Raw genomic sequence first — 27966 nt, 5'->3', positions numbered from 1 at the left:
CTTTATCCAGCTTGCCATTCTGTGTCTTTTAATTGGGGCATTTAGCCTATTTATATTTAAGGTTAATATTGTTACTTGTGAATTTGATCCTGTCATCATGATTCTGGCTGGTTGTTTTGCAGACTTGTTTAGGTAGTTGCTTCATAGTGTCACTGGTCTGTGTACTTTCGTGTGGTTTTGTAGTGGCTGGTAACAGGTTTTCCTTTCCATATCCAGTGCTTCCTTCAGGAGCTTTTGCAAGATAGACCTGGTGGTGACGAATTTCCTCAGCATTTGCTTGACTGAAAAGGATCTTATTTCTCCTTTGTTTATGAAGCTTAGTTTGGACAGATATGAAATTCTGGGCGAGAAATCCTTTCTTTAAAGAATGTTGAATATTGCCCCCAGTCTCTTCTGGCTTGTAGGGTGTTTGCTGACAGGCTCACTGTTAATCTTATGGACTTCTCTTTGTAGATGACCTGGCCTTTCACTCTGGCTGCCCTTAACATTTTTTCCTTCATTTTGGCCTGGGAAAATCTGATGATTGTTTGTCTTGCGGTTGATCTTCTCATGGAGTATCTTACTGGGGTTCTCTGAATTTTCTGAATTTGAATGTTGGCCTATCTTGCTAGGTTGGGGAAGTTCTCCTGGATAATATCCTGAAGTATGTTTCTCAACTTGGGTCATACTCCCTGTCTCTTTCAGGTACCCTAATCAGTTATAGCTTCAAACTTTTTACATAATCCCATAGTTCTTGAAGGTTTTGTTCATTCCTTTTCCTTCCTTTTTTCTGTAATCTTGTCTGCCTTTCTTATTTCAGTAAGATAATCTTTAAGCTCTGAGATTCTTTCCACCACTTGCTCTATTCAGCTACTGATACTTGTGGTTGCATTGCAAAGTTCTTGTGTAGTGTTTTTCAGCTCCATCAGACCATTTATGTTCCTCTCTAAACTGATTATTCTGGTTAACTTGTTAAAACCTCCTGCAATGTTTTATCATGGTTCTTAGCTTCTTTGCATTGGGTTAGAACATACTTCATTAGCTCAGTGAAGTTTGTTATTACCCACCTTCTGAAGCCTACTTCTGTCAAGTCATCCATCTTGGCCTCAGCCCAGTTCTGTGCCATTGCTGGAGAGGTGTTGCAATCATTTGGATAAAAGACACTCTGGGCAACTGGAGCCACAGTGATGGCAGCCACCCCTCCCCCTGGGAACTCAGTTGTTTTAGGCAGTCCCCAGCATGCTGTCACAGACACTTTTTGGATTTTCAACATGTTTTTGTTGACTTTTGCTCATATTCATGGGTTTACCTACTTTCAATCTTTGAAAATGCTGACCTTTGGTTGGGGTTTTTTGGGGTCTTTTTTGTTATTGTTGTCATCATTGTTGTTGCTTTCTAATTGTTTGTTTTTCTTTTAAAAATCAGATCCTTCTTTTGCAGGGCTGCTATGGTTTGCTGGGGGTCCACTCCAGACCCTATTCATCTGGGTCCCTCCCGAGCCTGGAGGTGTCACCAGTGGAGGCTGCAGAACAGCAAAGATGACTGCCTGCTCCTTCCTCCGGGAGCTCCATCCCAGAGGGACACTAACCTGATGCTGGTCAGAAATCTTTCTATCTTTCTGTATAAGGTGTCTGGCAACCACTGTTGGGAGGTCTCACCCAGTCAGGAGGCATAGATAGAATCAGAGACCTGCTTAAGGCAGCACTCTGGCTGCCCATTGGTGAAGCAGGTGCACTGTGTTGGGGGGAATCCCACCCCCTCTGGACTGCCCAGGCTCTTCAGAACCAGCAGGCAGGAGAGTAAGTTTGCTGAACTATGGAGACTGTGGCCACCCCTCCCCACGGGGAGTCCATCCCAGGGATATCTGCGTTCTGTACAGAGTTGCTGAAATTCCTGCAGAGAGGCCCCACCAAGTGAAGAAGGATGGATCCAGATCCCACCTGAAGAAGTAGTCTGGGAATGATCTACCACAGCTGCTGTACTGCACTGTGGGGAGTTCTTCCCAGTCCAGACCACTCATCTCCCCAGCACCGGCAGAAGAAAATGGCCAAGCCAACTGGAGCTGCAGTGATGGCAGCCATGCCTCCCTTGGGAACTTAGTTGTTTTAGGCAGTCCCCAGAATGCTACCACTGATTGCAACCCCAGCAGCCACTAAGAGTCTGCCCAGTTCTGTGCTTGGGACTCAAGGCTCTGGTGGCATGGGCTGTACATATCCATGGAAAAATCATGGTTTCCCTGGTGGGGTAGCACAATCATTCACCACCTCCCTTGGCCGGGGATGGGAGATCCCCTTACTCCTTGTGACTCCCTGGTGTATTGTTGTTACACCTATTTTTCTTCACTCTCATGGATTGTGCCAACTACCTAGTCAATACCAATGAGAACACCTGGTTACCTCAGCTGAAGGTGCAGGATTCATTTGCTGTTTTCATTCTCCTCAGTGGGAGCCACAGACTGGAGCTACTTCTAATTAGCCATGTTGGCACCTCCCTTGTTTTTTCATTGTTGGATTTTAGAAGTTCCTTACATATTCTGGATTTTTTGTAAGATACAGGGTCTTTCTATCTTGCCTACTTGCCTAGGCTGGTCTTGAACTCCTGGGCCAAAAAATGTTCCTGCCTTAGCCTACCAAGTAGCTGGGATTACAAGTATGAGCCACCATGCCCGACCATATTTTGGATATTGATCTCTTGTGAGATACGCCATTTGTCAATATCTTTCATTTGTTGATGACCTTTTTTACTCTATTAACACTGTCCTTTGGTGCACAACAGTTTTAAAGTTTTTGTCACACTTTTTAAAGGGAAAGTTCAAGACATGATATTGAAGAGTAATAAGAGAATGTTTGTACATATGGTTGCCAACCAACTGAATTAATCGATTTCTATAATACGACATTTGGGGCAAAAACAGTATAATTGCAGAATCTTTCCAAGAGATTCACTTTCTATTTTCAAAGACCAACAATTCCACCCAAGTGGATTACTGCAAAGCATCCTGACTGGTCTCCTTGCCTCTACTTTATAATGTAGACATTGCTCATAAGTCCAAGTTAATCTGTCTGAGTGTTAGTTCCTTCAACTGCAAAATGAGAATATCTACTCCATAGAGTAATGCTGAGGATTAAATGAAATGACAAATATACAGTACCAAAAGCAGTACTGAACACATAGTAGATAGTAAAAAGAATTTTTAATTTTTTTATTTTTATTTTTAGTGGAGACGGGGTTTCACTATGTTGGTCAGGCTAGTCTCAAACTCCTGACCTCTTGTCCTCCCAAAGTGCTGAGATTATAGGCATGAGCCGCTGCACCTGGCCAAATATTTTAAAAAATACTTTTATAACAATAGTTTTTGGGGTACAAATGACTTTTTGTTACATGGATAAATTGTATAGTGGTGAAGCCTGAGATTTTAGTACAACTGTCACACAAGTAGCATAAATTATACCCAATATGTAGTTTTTTACTCTTCATCCCCATGCCATCCTCCCCACTTCTGAGTCTCCAACGTCCATTTTACCACTCCACATGCCTTTGTATACCCATAGCTTAGCTCTAGCTTGCAAGTGAGAACATATGGTATTTGTTTTTCCTCTCCTGAGTTAGAAGTTTTAATTTTATGAGGTCCAATTTATCTATTTTTTTCTTTTCTTGTCTATGTCTTTGGTGTTATGTCCAGGAAATCATAGCCTGATCAAATGTCATGAAGACTTTCCTTCATGTTTTTTTCTAATAGTTTGATAGTTTAAGGTTTTAGGTCTTTGATTCATTTTGAGTTCATTTTGTCTATGATGTAAGGTAAAAATCCAATTTCATTCTTTTGTATGTGGACTTCAGTTTTCCCAGCACCACTGTTGAAAAGACTGTCCTTTCCCCATTTAATGCCCTTGGCACCTTATTGAAAATCATTTGACAATATATGTCAGGGTAATTTCCTGGTTTTGATATTGTACTTTCGTTATATAAGATGTGACAATTGGGGAAAACTGGATGAAGGGTATAGGGAATCAGAAATTTACTATCTTGGTAAATTCCCCTGAATCTATAATTATTTCAAAATACAACATTGAAAAATAAAGCCAACCAAAATAATATGTTAAAAACAATTCAATAAGGTACCTAATAAAAATTACCCAAAGTGAAATGCAAAGAGACAAAAAAGAATGTGTGTGTATGGGTGGGTGGGGGGAGCGGTGTGAGGGGGGAACAGAGTGTCCACTGCCTGAAAAAAGTGTTAATCACTTATTTATTTATTTAGAAACAAGGTCTCACTCTGTTGCCCAGACTAGAGTGCAATGGTGCAGTTACAGCTCACTGCAGCCTTGACCTTCCAAGCTTAAATGATCCTCCCGCTTCAGCCTCTCAAGTAGCTGCGACTACTGGTCTATCCACCACATTCAGTTAATTTTTGTATTTTTTGTAGAGATGGTGTCTCCACATGTTTCCCAGACTGGTCTCAAATTCCTGGACTCAAGCAATCCTCCAACCTCGGCCTCCCAAACTATTGGGATTACCACACTTGATCTATTTTTTAAATTTACTTTTACTGCTATTTTCTGTTGTGTTTCACTCTGAATAATTTTTATTGATCTGTTTCAAATTCATTGATTCTTCCCAGAGTTGTGTCAAGTTTGCTGATGAGCTTGTCAAATGTATTCTTTATTTATGTTAATGTAGTTTTATTTTATTTCAATTTTATTCTTTTGCATAGTTTCCATCTCTGCCAAAATTGCCTGTCTAATCTAGCATGTTGTCTACCTTTCCATAAGAGATTTTAGTATATTAATCACAGTTTAGGAAGCAGGTTTACTAATTACCTATACCACTGTGTGGAGAATAGCAAAGATCATAACTATGCCAACCACCAGGAAAAGAGATCCAGTTACTTCTTTCCACTGCATCCTGAGCTACTATGTAGGTCCACCATGCACTGGTTACCTATTTGTCTGAGTCTGATGAAATAGAATATGTCCACACACAAGTTATGTGAAGCAGGTTTATTACTTACAGATCAGTAGCAAGGGACAGAAGAAGCCTCAGCTCCATTGTGAGTCAGTCTCCCAAAGCTTAAGAAAGCTGCCCAGGACATACAAAGTGTTGACCTCACCAATTACTCTATCATGATCTAAAGTGTAAGTCACAAGTCAAACTCTTCTGATCGCTTCATTCATATTACATGTTCCAGATTATAACCACTGGAAAACTTATCTAACAGTAACTTTGCATGAACTCATCTGTTCTAAAACTACAACCACGTGTGCATTTCTTCCTGATAGGCATTTAATACACTAAGTGACCGTGTGACTTAAACTGTCCATATAATGCTGAGAGTTATAAGATTCATAGAATCGTAAGTTTGGGCATACCAACCACAATCTATCATGCAATTGAAGTATTACATTTAAAACTAGACTTCAGCAGGTTTAAAAATTAGATGGTCATTCTCATTTGGTGATAGAGACTATATAATCCCAGAAGGATTTATGCTCTTGTTTATCCTCTCCTTGATGGATTATAATTGTTTTAGTACTTATTGTATTTTCACCTAATTTGGTCTTGAGGTCTCTCTCATGAGAACAGCTATGAACTAGTTCTGCTTTGCTGGAGCTCCAGAGAATTTGTGTGGGAGGTTTACAGTGTGCCTTTCATGGGATGCTTCTTTGTCCTGGAAGATAGTCTAATGCCTGTGTCTGATCTGTAACCAAGGGCTCCTCTCACAGGAAACTTGTTTATACTGGAATGCACTTTTGTGGTTTTTTTCTGACCTGTGTCCAGTTTATTTCTGCCAAAATTTTACTCTCTAGGACAGCTCTATCTGGGAGAGAAGTTAAATTTCAATGTGTTTGTTAGGTAAGACAAAAAGAAGACAATTCAACAAACCACATGACTCAAAATTCCAAAATTTATATATTAAAGTCTAACCCTATTGTCTCTAATGTGATCATTTTAAAAGATGATTAAGTCATGAGGACATGACCCTCAAAGATAAGATTAGGGCCCTTACAAAAGGACTCAAGGTCAAGGGAAGTGCTCCCTTGCCCTTCCACCTTCCACCATGTGATTCACTTTCTGCCATGTGAGGACACTGCAAGATGGCTCTTACTAGATGCTAGCCTCTTGATCTTGGACTTTCCAGCCTCCAGGACTGTGAGAAAATAAAATTCTAATCTTTGTAATTTATCCAGTCTGTGGTGTTTTGTTACAGCAACACAAACAGTCAAAGACAACATCCTAGAGGGCAGTGTCTTCCAGCTAGCACCACTCAATTATTCTTTTGGACTGGCTACACCTATGGAATGGGGTATATACCATTATCCTGTTGCTACATCTTCTTTGTTACTAAATGGGTTTTTTAGTCTTGAGCAATATTAAACATAACATCCTGTAAATGTTTGAATGGCAGTGGTTTTGGAGGCAATGTGGGTGAGAATAGCAAATCCATATCCAAAGTGTATACCAATTCCAGAAAGAATAAATCACTTTCCCTCCTAGGTGGAAGGTTTTGATACAATCAACCTGACACCAGTTGGCTGGCTGATCTCCTCAAGTAATGGGGCCATAGGGTGAGTTCAGTGTCATCGTCTACTGCTAGCAGGGTGGAACTCAGCAATGCTATTAAGAAGATGATCCTTGTTAGCTGTTGACTGTAGTCCTGGTTGTTGAGCCCATGCATATTTCTTTTCATTAAAGGAGAACTAGAGTTGATAGCCATTCTCATGAGAGATGTCTCAGGAACAAATTAGAGAAAAATACAGCAATAATATTTTAATACTTTTATGCAATGGTAATGACTAGCAGTAGACACTAAAACAATCAAAATCCAGCAGGGACAGGGTAAATAATAGTATAGACCCTTCTGGAAAAATTGACTCTGTCACACAAACAGAAAAACAAACTATACTAAATTCAGAGGATGAGGGGACTCAGGAGCAGCTTGTGAAGGAGATGAATATTAGTTACAGTCATAATGACAACATAGTGGACACTGTAGCAAATTTCACTAACTGTCTTGCCTTAATCTCCTAGATCACAACTGGACACTCTTCCTGACCTCCCTTCTTGAACAAAAATTAAAGTATGTTAATTTTCACAGGAAAAAAAAAATGAAAGCCACCATATTAGAGTATAGTAGCTTGGATCCCTGAATCACCAGCTGGAGAAGAGCTACTCACAAATCATCAGGGTCTTCCTACTATTACACTAGTGAGTTGTAAAATTCTACTGTATTTCGGCCATCATACACTTATGAGTCTAGTTATTGTAGCATTCTGGCCTATTATAATTAATACAAAAAGAAGAAAAAATAATTGTAGAAAAAAATTAATGGAGAATATAACTATTTTAATGGTTTTTCCTGAGCTAGACTTACTTGAAGTGGTCCTGATTTTTTGTTTTAGTATTACCAGAGATGTAAGATAGAATCTCATGAAAATATTCAAGCTGGTGGATGATGCCAAATTAGGCAACTAGGTTGTGTGTCTGGAATTCAAACCATATAAATCCTCCCTGCCCACCTTTCATCCTATTCTTTGGAGCAGAGCCGGCTTCTCGCGTATTGTCCCATAAGTCTGTATCAATCAAATCAGCTTTTATTATCCTGAAAGCACCTATGGAAATACTACCTTTTGAAAGTTAAATATGAGTACTCTACATGTTTTTTTATTGATACTTAGAACTATATTCTTTACATTTGTGGGAAATTATTATACTGTAGAACAGCCTAAAATATTCTGTGAATCAAAACTTACTATAATAAGTTGTAAAGAATGGCTTTAGTTGGAAGTGAATACATGAAACTAGCAGCACAAACACTCAAAGCAGGAAGAAGAATAACTAAGTGACCACAAAGAAAGTTTTTTTAAATCACATGCCTGGCTCTTGCAGGTGGAGAAGGTTGTCTTGCTTAAAGGAAGTGGTTACTAGACCAGAGTGTAACCAAATATGGGATGCTGCTTTAAAAAAAAAGGTCCATGAAGCCGTGCTTAAGTTAAACCACTAAATACTTTTCTCTCCAGTCAATGAGAAGTAAAGCAGCATCACTTGTCTCTGGCAGAGTAAGCCAATACGTCTGTCCCAGAAAAAAAAAATCACTTAAAAGAGCAATAAATATAGAAAATATCAAAGCAGTCTACTAGTCATGTGTGCAACCCACAGAAAAGAACAGAAGTTTACCTAAGGAAAGAAAGAAGTTTGATAAATAAAAGTACCGCACTCTTGAACAGGACAATTTGTGTCAATTTTCCAAACAAAATACACAGACTTTGTGATGCTTTAATCTGAGTATCACTAAGATAGTTTTGTTAACAAAATATTTCTAATTTTTTTCAAGAGTAATAAATATACAGAATAGCTATTGATAAAAATGAAGGGGAGTTACTTTAATAGATCCTTACAAATGATTGCCTTGCAAAAGGTTCCACCCCTGAAATATCATAGTCTGATTTTCCACTCTGTTAATACCGTTACAGTGGGGATTGAGTTTCAGCATGAGTTTTAGAGGGAATAAACATTTAGGCCATAGCATTTCACCCCTGCCCTCACCAACAAAACTCGTATTTTTCTTACATGCAAATACGTTCATTCCATCCCCAGATCCCTAAGGTCTTAACTTGTTCTGGTATCAACTCAGAAATCCAAAATAATCCCTATCTGTGAGCCTGTGAAATTAAAACCAGTTATCTACCGCTAAGATACAATGCTGAGACAGGAGAATTAGACCAGAAGAAAGGAGTAACAGGCCTCAAGGAAGTCCAAAACCCAACAGGGAAGACACTCCGTTTTAAAGCTGGAAATAATCTCTTCCGAGCCTGTGTCCCTCATCCTGAGCACACTGTGGCAGGAGTTGGGCCCTCAAGTCCTCAGGCAGCCCTGCCCACATGGCTTTGCTGGTTGCACTCCACAAGTGGCTGTTCTTCTGGATTAGAGTCAGGCATCCTGTCTTTTCCAAGCTCTTTGGATGTTGGTAGCTCTACAGTTCTGGAATCTTGGTGGCAGTCCTGCTGAATCGATGTCATTGTCTGGGGTAATACATGAAGTTCATTGTCCCACAGCCATGGAAAACTAGGACACAGACACACCAGAGTGAGGTTAAGAGTGGAAGTTCAATAGGTGAAAGAAAGAGAAAAACTCCTGAGTAGAGGTGTCCTGGAAAAAATGGGTAGCCAGTTCTGTGGTGAAATGAATGGGGTTTTATAGACTAGCATTAAGAGGTGGTGTCTGATTTACATAGGGCACAAAAGATTAGTTGGACCAGGTGTGCTATTTGCATAGCATGTGAAGAAGCTGGCCATGCCACCCTAATATTTTATTATGCCAATTGTTCTCTGCCTGGCTGGTGCCATGTTGCTTGCTTTTTAATGTACACGTGGTAACAAAGTAAAGGGAAGATGGAGCCTCCATGTTGAACCTGCCTGGAATTCAGGTAGCCCTTTTCTATTGGCACAGCTGCCAGCATTCACCCATGCAAGCTTCCAGCTTCCTTATGTCTGCAGCTCTATTTTCAGGCTGCTCTTTGTTAGAAAAAGAAATTATTTTGAAGCTGCTTTTTGTTAAAAGGGAAACCCTGCTGAGGACTCTCTTACCCTCACTATCTGCCTAAATTTTTTTTTTGAGATGGAATCTTGCCCTGTCACCCTGGCTGGAGTGCAGTAGTGCAATCTCAGCTTACTGCAACCTCCACCTCTCAGGTTCAAGCAATTCTCCTGCCTCAGCCTCCTGAGGAGCCAGGATCACAGGTGTGCACCACCATGCTCTCCCAATTTTTGTATTTTTAGTAGAGACTGGGTTTCACCATGTTGGCCAGGCTAGTCTCAAACTTCTAACTTTGTGATCCACTTGCCTCGGCCTCCTAAAGTGCTGGGATTACAGGTGTGAGCCACTGTGCCTGGCCTCTGCCTAAATAATTTTTTTAGCTTCTGTGTCATATTTCCCCCTTCAGGAGTGGTATCCCTAGTTGTTGTTAGGGGGCATTGGACAATGACTTTTCTGGCCACTTCCTGCTGTAAAGGGGTGCCATATGGGGAACAGCAGCCAGAGCTCCTCCTGCAGTTGATCTAAGGGCCCTCAGAAAAATGATGTGTCCATGTGTGGTTCCATCTGCAGAGCCATTTGGAATTGAATAGCTTCTAGGATAGAAGAGATAAATTTTACAAGCTTTAGAATATAGGGTTCTAATATGAGTATTGAGATTACCATTACTAGTGGAGGTGCTCTAGCCCACAACCATGACAGTAGAGTTTATTTGACACCTGCAAGCCATTCCAGTGAGTTGTAGTACTGTTTTGCCTTCACCAGATGTTGTTGCTGTACTTTACCAGAAACGTTAATATAAAAGTAATATTCTTTTTAGGACAAGTGGTGTTGAATTGGGTGGCTAGAGTAACTTTAGTGTTAACTTTGACTAAATTTTCCCCGTAATTATTAATCATTTTCCAACTTATGCAGAGCATCTATGACATGCTTAAGCTTTCTTACTTGTCCTAAACATCCCTCTTTTTAAACAACCACCTATTTTCTTCAGGACAAGAATTTACCATACAGCATCCTTTCTTGCATAAAATCTCTTTTCTTTGTAACCTTCCCTGCATAGCTAGGGTGGATGGTTGATATCAAAGGAACTAAAAGGTTTGACATATTACCAAACTCAATAAAAAGTCCTAGCAGACTAAGTAACAGTAAAACTTCATAGTTATTTCTTGTTGGTAACTATTATCCTTGCTCTAAGAATAATAATTAAGCAAAACACTATGGCAATGGAGATTCTTTGTTTGATATCGCACTGTGGGGTGCTACAGTATATAGTCCTACTGCAAACTGTAGAGTGAGTATAACAATTCCTGTAAGGATGGGGTAGTAGATAATTTCTATCTAAAATTTTACTCACCAAGATATAGAGTTTCCCTTTTGAGGTCTATGAAGTTACAAATGTAATCCCATGAACAATCAAAATCTTTCTGTAAGTATGCACTAAAAAGAAGTTCTAATATCTGGTGGCAAATCATGAGAGGAAAATTAAAATGGCTGAAGCATCTGGTTAGGTAGGGATGGGACTGAGCAGGATGAGTAGCTCTCACTCATTTACTTAACTTTTATGATTTTTAGCTTACTATTTCCTATTTCTTCACATTGCTATCCAGGACATTTCTCTAGGCTGTCAGGGGTTCCTTCCTCAGCTTTCCAAGCTTTGACTCAAGTGTGATGTATACAGCAGTCGATACCTGTAACTTTTACTGCAAAGGCAGTTGAAAGGAGAATGGTGTAAGGCCCTTCCTGGTTTGAGCTTAGGGAAGGAAAGAGAGAAAGGAAAGCTTTTCCCAATACCAAATACTATGCAGTAATGGCAGTTTGAGTCCCTGGAGCCAGAAGTTTGAGCCCCAGGACCCATTAGTCTTGTTGGACCATTTGTGAAACTGGTTCTGGTGACCTTCAACTCCGGGGGCAGTCTGATCTCCAGTGGTCCCCATCACAGATTGAACACGAACCAGATAAAAGCAGTGGGCCTGAAACCTTTTTTTATGAATAAAACTTTATTAGAACACAGCCATATTATTTTAATTGTACATTATCTATGGCAACTTTAGCTTACAATGGCAGAACTGAATAATTGTGATAGATACTGTATAATCTGAAAACCTGAAATATTTTCTATTTGCCTTGAAGAAAAATTTTCTGACCTCTGATCTAGGCAATCAACAAAGCAATAAGATATGCCCTGATTTATAACATTTAGTAATTTCCGTAGCATGATCCTCCCACTGTAGCCAATTGCAAGTCACCAGTGTGCTCTCAGTGAATGCAGAGTTGGGAAGAGATATGTAGTAGATCACCCTTAAGTAACGTTTCCAATACACATTTACATAGATGCAAATAACCTCAAGAGCTAGAACAATTGTAACATGTAGTAAAATAAGAAGTAATGAGTTTTTCATATGTATCTTTTATTTTAATATTAATTGTAAGTTTACACAATTTAATTTTTTATAATGGCTATGCTTAACAACTGATTTGAAAATTCATAGAACAATTGGCTCTTGCAAGCCATAGGAGTTGCTCCAGCACATCACTGCAGGTCTGCTTAGAATCATTCTAGTTTCTTTAGTGTGTTGTATCCTCTACCAGGATCTCCATGAAATACTCTGTTTCAGCCTCCACTCACAGCTGTGGCTGAGATTTCCCTCTTTGTTTTCTATATCTACATATCTCCTTTCTGAGTCTTTCGCTTTTATGTGTATTTTATTATGATAATTTTCTATCATTTTATGTTTTTAGTGTAGACACTCCCCAAAAGATCTCACATTACAATATTGATGGGTAGCCTGATTTCTTGCATTTCTGCCACTCACTCCCCACTCTGAAAATTAAATTCGTGTTGTTGCAGAAAATACCTGGATCTTGCCACAAAACCAGGAAAATTTAGGCCTACTGACACATTGAAAAGTGAGTAGCACAGGGTTTATTGGGTGAAAAGGAAGAAAAGAAAGAGGAACTCTCAGCAAAGCCAGAGGGAGTGCTGCTAGCAGGCCTCCACCTTACAGACTGAAGACCAGGCCACCACACAGGAACTGAAGAGGCCACGCTCCTCCCCACTGCACGCAGCGGGAACTTCCCATGACTCCACCCGATACTCTCAGTGCTCAGGCGGTTTGGAAATTCTCCAGGGACCTGACCTCTTACCTGACTCCTGCATCTATCATTGTTTTATCCCTGACCCTGGAGCTTCATTTATTGAGCATTACAGATAGAAGTTATTGGTGTTTTCTGACATGGCCTCATGACTGGTAGCAGGCATTAGGATTTCATGCTTCTATCAGGACAACTACTCAGTTTTTGGCCCTGGCAGCAAGTAGGAGATTCTGGGAGGAGGGAAGTAGTTGGAACTTGAGTTTAAATTTGTATCAGTCAGGTTCCTGGCAGGAAAAGGATGGCAAACTCAAATTTGCTAATTAGAAGAGAGTTTTAATAAAAATTCTATTTACAAAGCTAAGATCATCAGAGTGTAGGCAAACAGGAGGGACAGAGAAGTAACCGGGACTAGGGACAGCAGGTAACAGAAGTCCTGTTTACACCCTCAAGCCTGAAGAGATGAGGAAAGAGTGATGAGGGGACCCTGGAGGCAGAAAGTGCTATGTTGAGGGAGTCAGCGGATAGCTGATGTGACCCCCTGGTTTAATAAATTGCCAAGCTTCCATGACCTGCCCAGAGATGGAATGTGGGGAAAATTGGTCCACTTCCTTCCCTTCCTCTGATCCCCGGATTAAGCTCTTCATTGCTCATAGCAAACAAGAAGCCAGGAGGTAATCCATACAGGTCATCTGCTGCTGGGAGCACAGAGCAAGGGAGGGAAGAATCGGAAATAAATATGAAGGACTAAATGGAAGAACTCTGGTGAAGATGGAGGAGCATGGGAACTAGGAGAAAAATGATCACAGGCTGGAAAGAAAGAATCAGGTGATTGTAAACTCAATTCCATCAGTTGAATGGCTTTGCCTATTTTTGGAAGTTCAAAATCAAGAGTGATTTGGGAAGGAAGCTTATCATACACTGGCCGGCTTTTAGGACTATGTATATTAAAACAAAAGTCGTGGCTGTTTGTATAGAGTCAAATGGACCCCAATATCCCTTTCCCTTCCCCTTCTTCTTTCCGTCATCTTCTTTTTCTCCTCATCCTCTTTCTCTCGGGCATATACATATAAGGTGAAAAGATTTTGAATTATTCTAATGCTTGTTTTATTCTTCAATGTCATCATTGGTCCAAGGATAGTTTTTAATTTATTTATTTTTAATTTTAGTTTTTTGTTTTTGTTTTTGTTTTTTTTGAGACAGAGTCTTTCTCAGTCACCCAGGCTGGGATGCAGTGGCATGATCTTGGCTCACTGCAACCTTCACCTCCCAGGTTCCAGATATTCTCCTGCCTCAGCCTCCCAAGTAGCTGGGATTACAGGCACATGCCACCACGCCCCGCTAATTTTTCTATTTTTTTTAGTAGAGACAGGATTTCATCATGTTGGCCAGGCTGGTCTTAAACTCCTGATCTTGGGTAATTCACCCACCTTGGCCTGCCAAAGTGCTGGGATTACAGGTGTGAGCCACTGCTCCTGGCCAGTTTTTTATTTTTAATTTTTTTTTTTCAATAATGTAGTAGGCAATGGTGAATCTACCACCTGGCACATATATGAGAACGTAGACAATAACTTTCTAATATTTACAAGTCTATTAGGTCAAGCTTACTAATTGTGTTAAGATCTTTTTATCCTACTTTTGCCTGCTTGACTTACGTAGTATCCAGAAATGTATATTAAAATATCATACTATAAATGGTAGATTTAGTGCTTTCTACCTAAATATTACATTGATTTTGATTCACGTCTTTGAGGCTATTTTATTAGATGCACCTATATTATAGTTGCTATGTTTTTCTTTTCTTTTCTGTTTTTAGACAAAGTCTGGCTCTATCACCAGGCTGGTGTACAGTGGTGGAAACTCAGCTCGCTGCAACTTTTGCCTCCTGGACTCAAGCCATCCTCCCACCTCCACCTCCCAATCAGCTAGGATTACAGACACACACCACCATGCCCAGCTCATTTTTTATTTTTGTAGAGGCAGGGTTTTTCCATGTTGCCTAGACTGGTCTGGAAATCATAAGCTCAAGTGGTCCACCGGCCTCAGTCTCCGAAAGTGCTGGGATTAGGCACGAGCCCCTGTGCCCAGCCTATGTTTTTCTTGAATGTTTACCTTTTTCCTTAAAAATTGTTTTTGACATTAATAAATAAACACTATTTCTTAGAATTGGCTTTTGCATAATCTGTCCATTCTGTGTTTTACACTCAATCTCTGAAATGGCTTTTATGCTTTAGGTATGTGCCTTGTAAACAGTAAAACCTGAATTTTTGTTTTTGCATTCAATTTGTCAGTCTCTGTCTTTGAGTCACAAGTTTAGTCTATTTGCATGTACTGAAATTAATGAGATATATGGACTTTATATTATGAAATTTTTCACTTTAATCTTTCCCATGATTTTATTGACTTTTTTATCCTGTTATTCCATTTCTAAAACCCATTCTAGCATGTGTGTCAGGCCTGGGTATGCTGCCTGGAAGGTGGGTTTATTTTGGCTTCTACTTTGGGATGTGTTTTCAGTCTTTGTTAAGGTTTTGGTTGCTCATTTCTGGCATCCTCTTTCACACAGGATTACTCACCAGACTCAGCCATCTGCAGATTTTGAAACATTGTTCTGGTTCTCTGCATGTGGCCTGTCTCTGGACCCAACACCTCATGTCCTCACTCACACTACATAACTTTAGACCCAGCCTGTTAATATGGACTCCCTGTCTGCTTGTACGTTTTCAGAGAAACTTCTAAAGGAAATTATCAATGTCCTTGAAACATTAGGTTTTTTTTAAAATCAAGTAATCTATTGAAAATTATAGGGGCGCTCTTAACTATATCCCCTGGATAATCTAATCAGAAAATAGTTTGAACAAATATCCTTTATAGCCAGAATAATACTAGTTAATATCAGAGGACTGATCTGTGGGTAGACCATTTCAAAATTTACTCTGAGAGCTTAACAGGAAATACATTTTGCAGGGAAAGAAAGCATATTTTTCCAAAATCCAATCAGAAATATATCCTAATAATATCCAGGATCCTCATATGTGAAAAAAAAATGAACTAGGTAACAAAAGAGAAGACTTACATACACTTAGTTCTTGCAGGAGGAAAGGAACTATCTGGGTACTGGAAAAGGTTGCTAGGTAAGACTGTGATTGAAGAGAAAGGATAATGATAAAGGGGCTTTGCAGAAGCTCTGATTAGAAGAAACAACTAATATTAATGAATGAGTATTTCTCCAACCAATGAGAAGCGTATGGTGACGCAGAGCCACTTGTCTCAGGCAGTCCAAGCTATAAGAAGCACAGATAAAATATATAGTAGTAGGGGGAGATGGGGAGGGTGAGAGAATGTAGGATAAATTTCCATTTAAACTTCCAATAGAAATATAAAATTTCAAGGAATAAATTCCACAAAGAAATATAGTGTTTCAATTAGAAAAATTTACCATGCAGTGTAAAGACATAAATGATTTAAGAGATGGGGCATGTTCAGAGATGGAAATATAATTTGGGGCTTGAGGATTTTCAAACAAAATCCATATGACAATGAGAATTCAAATATATTAGATTATTAAAATTAAATGTAATGAAGTTGGTAGCTATATTCTGGTTATGTACAACAATGTATCCTTTTCTTATGAAATACACACTGAAGTACCTAAGTATAAAGAGCTCTCTGATATGTGCAATTTCAGAAAAAATGTTTAAATACAAACTACTATTCTTATTATTGCAAGTTTTCTTTCAGTTTTATACTATTACAAATAAAATGAAAAAATCTACATGAGCCTATAAAATATTACCTCTATAAACAAAAACAAAATGCAATGTAAAAGAGACTGGACATACCATAATGTGAAGTTTCACCTTTTTTGTGTACTCATATATCCAAAAAGAAACTTTCCATTTTTTAGTTGGGAAGTAGAGCCAAGATGCAGGAGGGGAGTTAAGAACCAACAATTCAGTCAAAATGCTTTCAATCAATTCCCATCAGTATTCAAAATTTAAATAATTAGGTACAAATTATGACACAATTATATACAGTCCTTCAAAACAATGTTTTAGAAAGATATTTAGTGATAGAGTTGTCATATATTAAATTTGAAAGGAGTTACAAAGTAGCACATTCACTGTGATCTAAAACTTCTAAACATGTTGATATTCATATTTATATCTATATCTACATTTAACCTTTGAAGCCCCCCAAAAATCAATTGTCACCCAAGGATCTAAAATACAATAAAAACTCTCTTTTTTTCTTTTGTTCTTGGTTCTAATTCTAAGATGGTCTGACAGGTCTATTGTGATTGACTTTAAAAATGCAGGTGTTAAATGAAATCTGTATGTGGAACTATTGGTCTCAATGAGATACACAACGCTGGAAGTTGAGTACTCAGCTTTATCTAATCTCTTTCTTTATTCACCTTCACCAAGCTTGCAATGCCCTCTACAGTCAAGGCAACACATACACAGTTTTCAATCCCATTTGAACAGCTTCCGGGTCTCCCTCTGTTGCCTAGGCTGGTTTAATACTCCTGAGCTCAAGCAATCCTCCCACCTTGGTATCCCAAAGTGCTCATGTATCTTCTCTAAACACAGTGAAATTAAACTAGAAATTAATATCGAGAAAAACTTTGGAAACTGTAAAAATACATGGAAATTAAACAATATGCTCCTGAATGATCAGTGTGTCAATGAAGAAATTAAGAGGGAAATTGAAACATTTCTTGAAACAAATTACAATGAAAACACAACATACCAAAACCCATGGGATACAGCAAAAGCAGCAATAACAAGGAAGTTTATAGCTCTAAGTGCCTATGTCAGAAAAGGAGAAACCTTAAATTAGCCATCTAATAATGCAGCTTAAAGAAACAGAAAACAAGAGGAAACCAAAGCAAAAATTAGATGAAGAAAAAGTAAAGATCAGAGCAGAAATAAATGAAATCAAAAACATACAAAAGCTCAATGAAACAAAAATTTGCTTTTTGAAAAGTTAAACAAAATTGACAAATCTTTAGCGAGATGAACTAAGAAAAAAAGAGAGACGATCCAAGTAAATAAAATCAGAAATGAAAAAGGAGACGTTACAACTGATACTGTAGAAATTCAAAGGATCATTAGTGGCTACTATGAGCAAATATATGCTATAAATTGGAATATCTAGAAGAAATGGACAAATTCCTAGACATAGGTGACCTACCAGGATTGAAACAGCAAATAACCCAAAACCTAAAAAGATCAATAACAAGTAGCAAGATCAAAGTCACAATAAACAGTGTACCAGTAAATAAATCCCAGGACCTCATGGCTTCACTGCTGAATGCTGCCAAACATTTAAAGAAGAACTAATGCCAATCCTACTAAAATTATTCCAAAAAATAGAGGAGGAGGGAATACTTCTGTAAGTATTTTATGAGCGAATACTTCTAAACTCATTCTATGAGGCCAGTATTACCCTGATACTTGAACCAGACAAAGACACATCAAAAAAGACAAAACAAAACAAAAACTAGGCCAATATATCTGATGAATATTGATGCAAAATCCTTAACAAAACATTAGTAAACTGAATTAAACAACACATTGTGAAGATTATTCATCACATCCAAGTGAAATTTATCCCTGGGATGCAAGGATGGTTCAGCATACACAAATTAATGTGATACATCACATCAAAACAATGAAGGATAAAAATCAAGTAATCATTTTAATTGATGCTGAAAAAGGATTTGATAAAATTTAACATCCCTCTATGTTAAAAATTCTCAAAAACTGGGGATATAGAAAATATGCTTCAACATAATGAAAGCCATATGTGACAGACCCAAAGCTAATATCACACTGAATGGGGAAAAACTGAAGGTCTTTTTTCTAGGATCTGGAACATGACAAGAATGCCACTGTCACCACTGTTATTCAACATAGTACTGGAAGTCCTAGCCAGAGCAATTAGGCAAGAGAAAGATATAAATAGCTTCCAAATTTAAAAAGAAGTTGAATTATTCTTGTTTAGAAAGAATATGATCTTATATTTAGAAAAACTTGAAGACTCCCCAAGAATACTGTTAGAACTGAAAAACAAATTCAATAAAGTTGCAGGATACAAAACCAGCATACAAAACTCAGTAGCATTTCTATATGCTAATAGCGAACAATGTGAAAAAGAAATTTAAAAAGTAATTATATTTTAAAAAGCCACACATAAAATGAAATACCTAGGAATTAACTTCACCAAGGAAGTGAAAAATCTCTATAATAAATGAAACTGAAGAGGACAAAAAAAGGAAACATATTTCATGTTCATGGCTTGGAAGAATCGGTAGTGTTAAAATGTTCATACAAAGCAATCTACAGATTCAACACAATCCCTATAAAAAAACCAATGACATTTCTCACAGAAATGGAAAAAAAATTAAAATTTATATGGAACCACAAAAGACTCAGAATAGCTAAAGCCATAAAAAAAAAAAAAAAAAAAACTAGAAGAATCACATTACTGGCTTTAAAATTATACTATAGAGCTATGGTAACCCAAACAGCATGGTACTGGCATTAAAAACAGACATATAGATTAGTGGAACAGAACAGAGAACCCAGAAACAAATCCACACATCTACAGTGAACTCATTTTTGACAAAGGTGCCAAGAACATACACTGGGGAAAAGACGGTCTCTCTTTTTTTTTTTTTCACCTTAAATTACCTTTAATCAGAGTAAAGAAAGCACTTTTAAAAACACCAAACATAGAAAAACTACTCTTCTTATCCTAGCTAGCAGAATATAATTTCCCTCAAACATTTACGAGTTTGTTTGTGTCTATATTTAGTATATGCCCATAATTATTCTTTTTGTATTTTTAGTAGAGACAGGGAAAGACAGTCTCTTCAATAAGTGTTGCTGGGAAAACTGGATATTCATATGCAGAAGAATAAAACTAGATTCCTTTCTCTTACCATATGTAAAAATAAAACCAGAATGGATTGGAAACTGAAATGTAAGACCTCAAACCATGAAACTACTATAAGAAAACATTGGGGAAAATCTCCAGGACATTGGTCTAGGCAAAAATTTTCTGAGTGATCCCCCACAAACACAGGCAACCAAAGAACAAATGGAAAAATAGGATCACATCAAGTTAAAAAGCTTCTGAACAGCAAAGGAAACAACAAAGTGAACAGACAACTCTCAGAATGGGGGAAAATATCCCGAAACTACCCATCTGACAAGGAATTAATAACAAGAATATGTAAGGAGCTTAAACAACTTATTTATAGGAAAAAAAATCTAATAATCCTGTCAAAAGATAGGCAAAAGATTTGAATAGACATTTTTAAAAATAAGCCATATAAATGGCAAGCAGGCATATTAAAAGGTGTTCAACATCATCGACGATCAGAGAAATGCAAATCAAAACTACAATGAGATATCATCTCACCCCAATTAAAAATGGCTTATATCCAAAAGACAGACAATAACAAATGCTGGCAAGTACATGAAATAAAGAACACTTGGACACTGTTGGTGGGAATGTAAATTAGTACAACTACTATGAAGAACAGTCTGGAGGTTCCTCAAAAAACTAAAAGTTGAGCTCTCATACTCACTACTGAGTACAACCCAAAAGAAAAAAATCAGTATATTAAAGAGACATCTGCACTCCTGTTTTTGTTGCAGCACTGTTTACAATAGCTAAGATTTGGAAGCAACCTAAGTATTCATCAACAGGTGAATGGATAAAGAGAATGTGTGGGAGATATACACAATGGAGCCATAAAAAAAGAATGAGATCCAGTCATGTGCAGCAACAGGCATGGAAGTTCCATAAGTGAAATAAGCTAGGCACAGAAAGATAAAGGCCACATGTTCTTAGTTTTTTATGGGATCTAAAAATTAAAATGACTGGATTTATGAACGTAGAGAGTAGAAAGGTGATCACCAGAGGTTGGAAGGGTAGTGAGGGATCAGGGAGGGAGGGATATGGAGATGGCTAATGGGTAAAAAATAGAAAGAATGAACAAGATCTACTATTTGATAGCACAACAGGCCAACTGTAGTCAATAGTAACTATACATTTTAAAATAACTTCAAGAGTGTAATTGGATTGTTTGCAACTCAATGGGTAAATGCTTCAGGGTACGGAAACCCATTCTTCATGATTTACTGATTTCACATTGCATCTTTTTTCAAAACATCTCATGTACCTCATAAATATACACACTTACTATGAGGCCACAAATATTAATAATAAAAAATTTAAACAAATTAGAGTCCATACATCCCGCATACATACTTCCCATATTGAAGCCTAAACATCTCACATAAACACTTTATTATTTGACATTTTTGGCCATGGAATATGGTGTACTTTCCTTTAATTTCTTCACTAACTCCATCCAAATAAAAACTTCAATCCTCATGTGCACAGACCTTTGTTAGTCATATCAGCTCATGGACTCACTAACAAGCAGTAACTGAGTCCACTCACTGCATTTCTGAAATCCACACTCATGATCATCTGTATGTTAAATAAATCAGAGCCATCATGAGAGCATGGCATCATGGGAAACACAGGTGCCTGAGTTCGATTCATCAAAAAGATAAAATTTGTTATCATAACAAAGGGATAACTCACAGAAGACAAAGAAGATAAATAAAAGAATTGATCTAAGGATAGTACACTGTGTGTTATACAAGAAATCCTGTTTACTTCTTATCTCTAATTTTCTCTGCCTGTTATCTTCATTATTTTACATATCTCTGCTTTCAAATTCACATAGTACAAAATGGTCCCTGCCAAGATGTTCTCAGTTCATCTCTCCTTTGCCCTAGGGATTTTATAGATTTAAATGGGATCCACCTGTCTTGATTTCAGATTCCTATGGGGAGGGCTTCTTTTCCTAGACCAGTCGGATGCTCACTATGCACCAATAACGAGCTGCCAGGGGATGAGTTCACATTATGTACATGAACATAGTTCCTCCTGCTGTGAGCTTATAGAGGGGATGAGGGAGTGATGCAGGTGATATGCAAAGGATCTGCTGGTCTGCACATCAGACTCAATATTCTGTACTACAAGGAGACTGGAGATAAGCCCAGTCTTCCTGCTTCATTCTTTGACAATACGTTTTATTCCAAATAAGAACAAGTGCAAAAATCTGTGGTAGTAGATTTACTGCACTATTCTCATGTCTGATACTAATAACCCAAGGAAAAATATAATAAAATATTTCTGCTTTTGAAATGAGCCTGCCATGGCTTGCATAGAAATTTACTACTGGTAAGCCTTTGTTTCTCTATCCTCTGACTCAGCTTTCTTCATTTTTATTTTCATAGCAAGAATCACCACCTAATACTGCATATCTGTTTATTATGTGATTATTTTTTCTTTCCTGCTAGATACAGCCCATAAAGGTAGGGACATTTTTACCTTGTTGACTATTTTATATGAAGTGGTACACAGCACTTCGTAGGAGCTAAATAATTATCTGACAAATGAATGGATACATTAATTAACGAATTTGATGCCCAAATCTAGGCTGCTTTTGTTTACATAAACCCCTGTTTTCCACTAGTCACATGCTCTGCCTGCTACATGTAGAGAACCATTATTCAGGATTTCAGTTCTGTTCTAAACACTTGGATCCTTTTGCAATCAGGGATCTTCAATCTCTCCACTTGGTGTTTTGTTCAACAAATGAAAGTGCCTTTGAATATTCTCACACTTGATCTTCCAGAAACCACATCAGCTTTTAGAACAATGTTTTAGACAATTCATTAGTAATCCTTAAAAGGTGTGCTCCCAAATTTTTATAAATGTGTAATTTTAAACTAAAATGACGTAATGTTACTCTATGTCAAATATTGTAGAAAAAGTTGATCATCTTTACATACGCTATTTGAGTTTTGTGAATTGCCCGTTCACCTATTTTCCAATATTGCTATTAGGTTATTTAACTCTTTTTTATTGATTTGAGTAGTACTTTATTTCTTCCTTTGTATATGTATTGAAAATATCTAAATATATTTCCTATGTTGTCTAACTTTAGTAATACATATTAACAAATATCTACCTGTTATATCCATTTTAAGAAATACATAAAATGCTATAACTTGTACTTTTTTTCATCCTTCTTTGCTTTTCTAAAGAGTATTTATGTATTTCAACATTTTTACAGTTTAAATATAATTTTTTTGTTTTTATTATTTTAATCCTACTTGGTGTTCTTGGAGATCTGTAATCTGTGATTTTTTGTCTGTCTTTAATTTTGGCAAATTCTCAGCTGGCTTCTCCAGCACTAGACTCTTGCAGCTTTCTCAGCACCCAGGTTTTGCAATGTAGGGCAGCCAGCAACACCCAGCACCCGGCAACTTCCTCAGGCATGCACCCACTTTAGCAGTTTTACTGCAGAGAGTCTCTGGTGAGGCCACCACCACCCCACTTCCATGAACTCTATAGGAACAGCTTTCCCCAACACTGTAAGGGAAGGATTTCTGACAAGTCCCAGAGGGTGGATTCCAGCAAACTCCTGCCGGAGCAGCAGCACAACAGCAACCACTCTGCCATTCAGTGGGCCATGGATGTGTCTCCCTAACAAGGTCTGACCTCACCCTTGGAAAGAAAACTGGAGAAGGTTCCTTCTTGGATGCTCTGTCTTAACCTAGGTGATGGGTTAATACTGAGTGTCAACTTGATTGAATTGACTGATGCAAAGTATTGTTCCTGGGTGTGTCTGTGAGGGTGTTGCCAAGGGAGATTAACATTTGGGTCAGCGGACTGGGAGAGGCAGACCCACCCTCAATCTGGTTGGGCACCATCTAATCAGCTGCCAGCATGGCCAGGATAAAAGCAGGCAGAGGACCGTGGAAGGGCTGACTTCCTTTATCTGTCTTCTGGCCTTCATCTTTCTCCCTTACACCAGTGGTTTTCCAGGGACTCTTGGACCTTCGAGCACAGACTGAAGGCTGCACTGTTGGCTTGCCTACTTTAGAGGATTTGGGACTCTGACTGGCTTCCTTGCTTCTCAGATTGCAGACAGTCTGTTGTGGGACTTCACCTTGTCATCATGTGAGTCAATAAGCCTTAATAAACTCCCTTTTATATATACATCTATCCTCTTAGTTCTGTCCCTCTACAGAACCCTGACTAATACACTAGGGAAGTAGCTATTACATATTATGCTATGCACTATTATATCTGCAACTGCTATATTCTTTAGTGTTCTCTTTACTTCTGTCTAGCCAGTCTCTCATTACTCAAATCCCTTGTTACGGCTCATATTTCTTCATATTGATCTTTCTCATTTCACATTACTGTGTGATTTCCTCTTTCTCCTGACTAGACCCAGACTTATAAACCCACAAAATTTCATTCAGGCATGAATCTAGAATAAAAATGATTCTCAGAAATGCAAAGATTGGGAAAATGTGCTTCCAGTGTATCCTTTTTTAGATATTAACAGAAGGTGTGGTTCAGCAAAATTAGGTAGTCAAAGCAAGTAAGAGGAAAATATCAGATACCTGAAACAGTATCTTCTATCAAAAAAAAAACCAAAAACCAAAAAACAATGAAGAGAATCCCAAGATAACATCTGTTCAGCAATCCTGGAAATCATTTTTTTTTTTTTTTTAGATTGAAACTAGAGAACTAAGGGCACCAGGAAGTGGATAAACAGGATAAGATCCCATACATTTTATAGGATTGTTGATATATTCAAAATATCTGAGGATGTGATAAAAAGTAGACTATATATATATATGAGAAAAAAGAAACTGCAAATGGAACCTTCATGAAAATGAAAAGATGTCCAACAAAGGAAATATATTCTCAATAGTGAGCATTGGTAGGAGTGTAAATTAGTTCAACCATTGTGGAAGACAGTGTGGTGATTCCTCAAGTACCTAGAGCTAGAAATACCATTTGACCCAGCAATCCCATTGCTGGGTATGTACCCAAAGGATTATAAATCATTCTACTATAAAGACACATGCACATGTATGTTTATTGCAGCACTGTTCAAAATAGCAAAGACTTGGAACCAACCCCGATGCCCATCAATGATAGGTTGGATAAAGAAGATGTGGCACATATACTCAATGGGATAGTATGCAGCCATAAAAAAGGATAAGTTCATGTCTTTTGCAGGGGCATGGATGAAGCTGGAAACCACCATTCTCAGCAAACTAACACAAGAACAGAAAACCAAACACCACATGTTCTCACTCATAAGTGGGAATTGAACAATGAGAACACATGGGCACAGGGAGAGGAACATTGCACACTGGGGTCTGTCGGGGTTGGAGGACTAGGGGAGGGATAGCATTAGGACAAATACTTATGTAGATGACGGGTTGATATGTACAGCAAACCACCATGGCACGTGTATACCTACGTAACAAACCTGCACGTTCCGCACATGTACCCCAGAATTTGAAGTATAATAAAAATAAATAAATAAAATAAAAATAGTGAGCATATATGTGTTTAAGAAATACATGGTTACAAACAAATCATAAATGCTGTTGGCTTTGAAAATATTAAAGATAAATTATAAATGCTAGAAGTTGGGATATGAAACACAGAAAAAAGTAGAACAGGAAATAAAAGCGTTAGCAGTTATCTTCATCTACAAGGAGAAAACTCAAGAGATTTCGAATATAACTGATTGAATAATAGAGTACTATGTTTCAAAATACAGGGAAGCCGGGCACGAGAGCTCACACCTGTAATCCCAGCACTTTGGGAGGCTGAGGAGGGTGGATCACAAGCTCAGGAGTTCAAGACCAGCCTGTCCAAAATGGTGAAACCCCATCTCTACTAAAAATACAAAAATTAGCCGGGTGTGGTGGCATGCGCCTTTTATCCCAGGTACTCGGGAGGCTGAGGTAGAGAATTGCTTAAACCCAGGAGGCAGAGGTTACAGTGAGCCAAGATCGTGCTACTGCACTCTAGCCCGGGAAACAGAGCAAGACTCCGTCTCAAAAAAAAAAAAAAAAAAAAAAAAAAAGGTGGGGGGATTACCTACAGAGGAACTAAACATAGTAAGATAATAAAATCCCAAGAAGCATGTCAGAGACATACAATTGTTGGTGGTCTAAATTATTTGCTTTCATAATAGGAAGTCAATGGATTCTGACTTAATACACCCACATAAAGATACACATATTGCTGTTAAAAGCTATTGAGCTGGGGATAATGTCAGTGGAGGAAAGGAATGGCGTGAAGGGCTCTTGTTTTCATTAAAATACATCTCTATTGTTTGCTCTTCAAACTATATACTGGTATCCTGATAAATTTAAAGTTGTAATTGTAAAATAAAATATTATTCTTACTGAAATATCAAGAATGCTGCAGATGGTGGCAGAACACTCAATGTGAAAAAAGATAGTGGCCTGCACTGGAATGACAGCAGCGAAGTTTGTTTCAAGCATGTGATGTTATAGTGGCAATCTCTTACCTGCGAGAGTATGTAGAATACTGAGCTCCTCAGTTCTCAAACAAAAGCAGACTTTAACTCCTGCTCCAGCGGTGCTTCTCTGCTTCTCAAACATCCAAAACTGCACCTCAGATTGCATCACATCCTGAACACATGGAAGGATGAGTTCAGGAAATAAGAGTGCCTGAGTTACCCCCCTCAGGGAATACTGGCCTCTCAAGTCCAGACCTGCCAAGGCAAGGAGAAGAGAGAAAGCAACAACTCCCTTGCATTCCTAAAGTGCAATGTCCCCACCTACTGGTGAGCATGACCCAGTTAACATTCCTACATTAACAATGTCCTCCTGAAATAAGAACCTTGAACTTCCAGTAGTAGAATCTGTGTCCTTTAGCACACACAGTTCTACACCAAAACATAAACAAAATATAAATTCAAAAATTTTCACAATGCGATGAAGGTCTTGGAAGGTGTGAGAATGAAAATTTTAAAACATGCCACACAAGGCTAGTTTTAAAATAACACCATCGTTAGCAGTCCCTCTCCCTGGTGTCTGTCTACTCTCACAGCTTCTGCTCAGGCTGTCTTCTCTCCATTGTCTCTTCCTCCCAGTACAAATCTCTCCTCCCTTACACTGCCTTTCCTGCCAACACCCTGCTTCCCCATGTGTTAACATTGGCAGCCTTTTTTCCCTTCTCATTGTTTTCTGGCTTCTGATATTTCAGATAAGAAACCTGATTCTGGTCTGGTTCTTGCCCTTTTATGTGTAAACTTTATTTCCCTCTTGGAAGCCATTAGATCATTTTTATTACTATTTTATTTTCTGATTTTGTAGTAGAACTGTTCATCCCTACAGCTAAATAACAATTTGTATATTTTCATAATTCCACTTGTTTCCTTTAAATTGTATGAATCTTATCTAGCCAGAGACTAAAGTCTTCCTTTCCCTCAGGAAAAAAAAAAGTCTTTTTTATTGTATTTTATATTCTTTCTAGTCTATTTTTTCTGGAACACCTATTATACAGCAGTTGGAAATTGCTGTATAGAACTTTCTCAACATATTTTCACAATTTTATATGTTCCAAGATAGCTAAAATATTTCCCACCCTCTTATTATTTTTTTTTACATCTCAGAACCACTACTTGAACACTGTCTTTCTCAGCTGCCTTAAAGAGTGTTTCCTCATTATGCTCAAGAATGAGAATGCTCAAGAATGAGATCAATTTAAAATGAGATCATTTTAACCTGTCTCCTCAGAGACAGGTTCTGTTGGCTTCTTCTTTTCCTATGTATTATGTATTGGTAAAATTTTCCAGTTTCTTTGCATGTCTTATAATTTTTGTTTAATATTGATATTTTAGATAATGTAATGTATTAACCAAACTCTGATTCCCCAGTCCCTAGGAGTAAACGCTCTTCCTGTTTGCTGTGTGTATTAGTGACTGGCTTGTGCTAGTTCTTTGACATGTTTCCCCGTAGTATGCAGCATACAGTGTCTCTGTTAAGTTTGTTTGATAATTTTTCTTTTCATTATTAAGCCTGACTTCCTAAGGTCACCCCTGGTCATCATAGCTTAATGTCAGCCTATGATTGATGAAATGTTTTGCTAAGGCTTCCACACTTTGCTATTGAATTGAGTGTGACTTGGGAAATGCTTTCAAAGTTCCAGGACTTTACAGGTATGTCCCAGTTTTTACTTTCTGCCTTCACATGGCCTTGTATTCAGCCAGGTCTTTACTGAGCAAGCTTAACCAAGCTCATACAGACAGCTTTCCACACCACTGGGGATAAATGAGATGTTAGCAAGGCTATTTTTGACTATCTCATTCTCTGGGTCTCACTGTTAAAATTCCTGACTGGCCTGCCATCATGACTTCAAGCTAGTTGTGATGTTAACCTTCCTTAATTATTTGCCCTGAGATCTATACTGTCTTCTACA

The 27966-nt window shown here is 38.1% G+C and overlaps 1 long non-coding RNA gene across 1 annotated transcript; it reads right to left on the bottom strand.

Annotated features, from left to right (window-relative positions):
• Positions 1-8339: 8339 nt before the first annotated feature.
• LOC108300088 lies at positions 8340-26614 on the bottom strand. The gene is made up of 2 exons (XR_001823244.2): positions 26051-26614; positions 8340-9042 (listed from the first exon to the last, which is right to left on the bottom strand). It is a non-coding gene; the product is annotated as an uncharacterized LOC108300088 (long non-coding RNA).
• Between the last annotated feature and the right edge of the window lie 1352 nt (positions 26615-27966).

Source organism: Cebus imitator, unplaced genomic scaffold (genome assembly GCF_001604975.1).
Source record: "Cebus imitator isolate Cc_AM_T3 unplaced genomic scaffold, Cebus_imitator-1.0 Scaffold24, whole genome shotgun sequence".
Lineage (NCBI taxonomy): Eukaryota > Metazoa > Chordata > Mammalia > Primates > Cebidae > Cebus > Cebus imitator.
The sequence above is the reverse complement of the archived record's forward strand: the minus strand, read 5'-3'. Positions and strand labels throughout refer to the sequence as shown.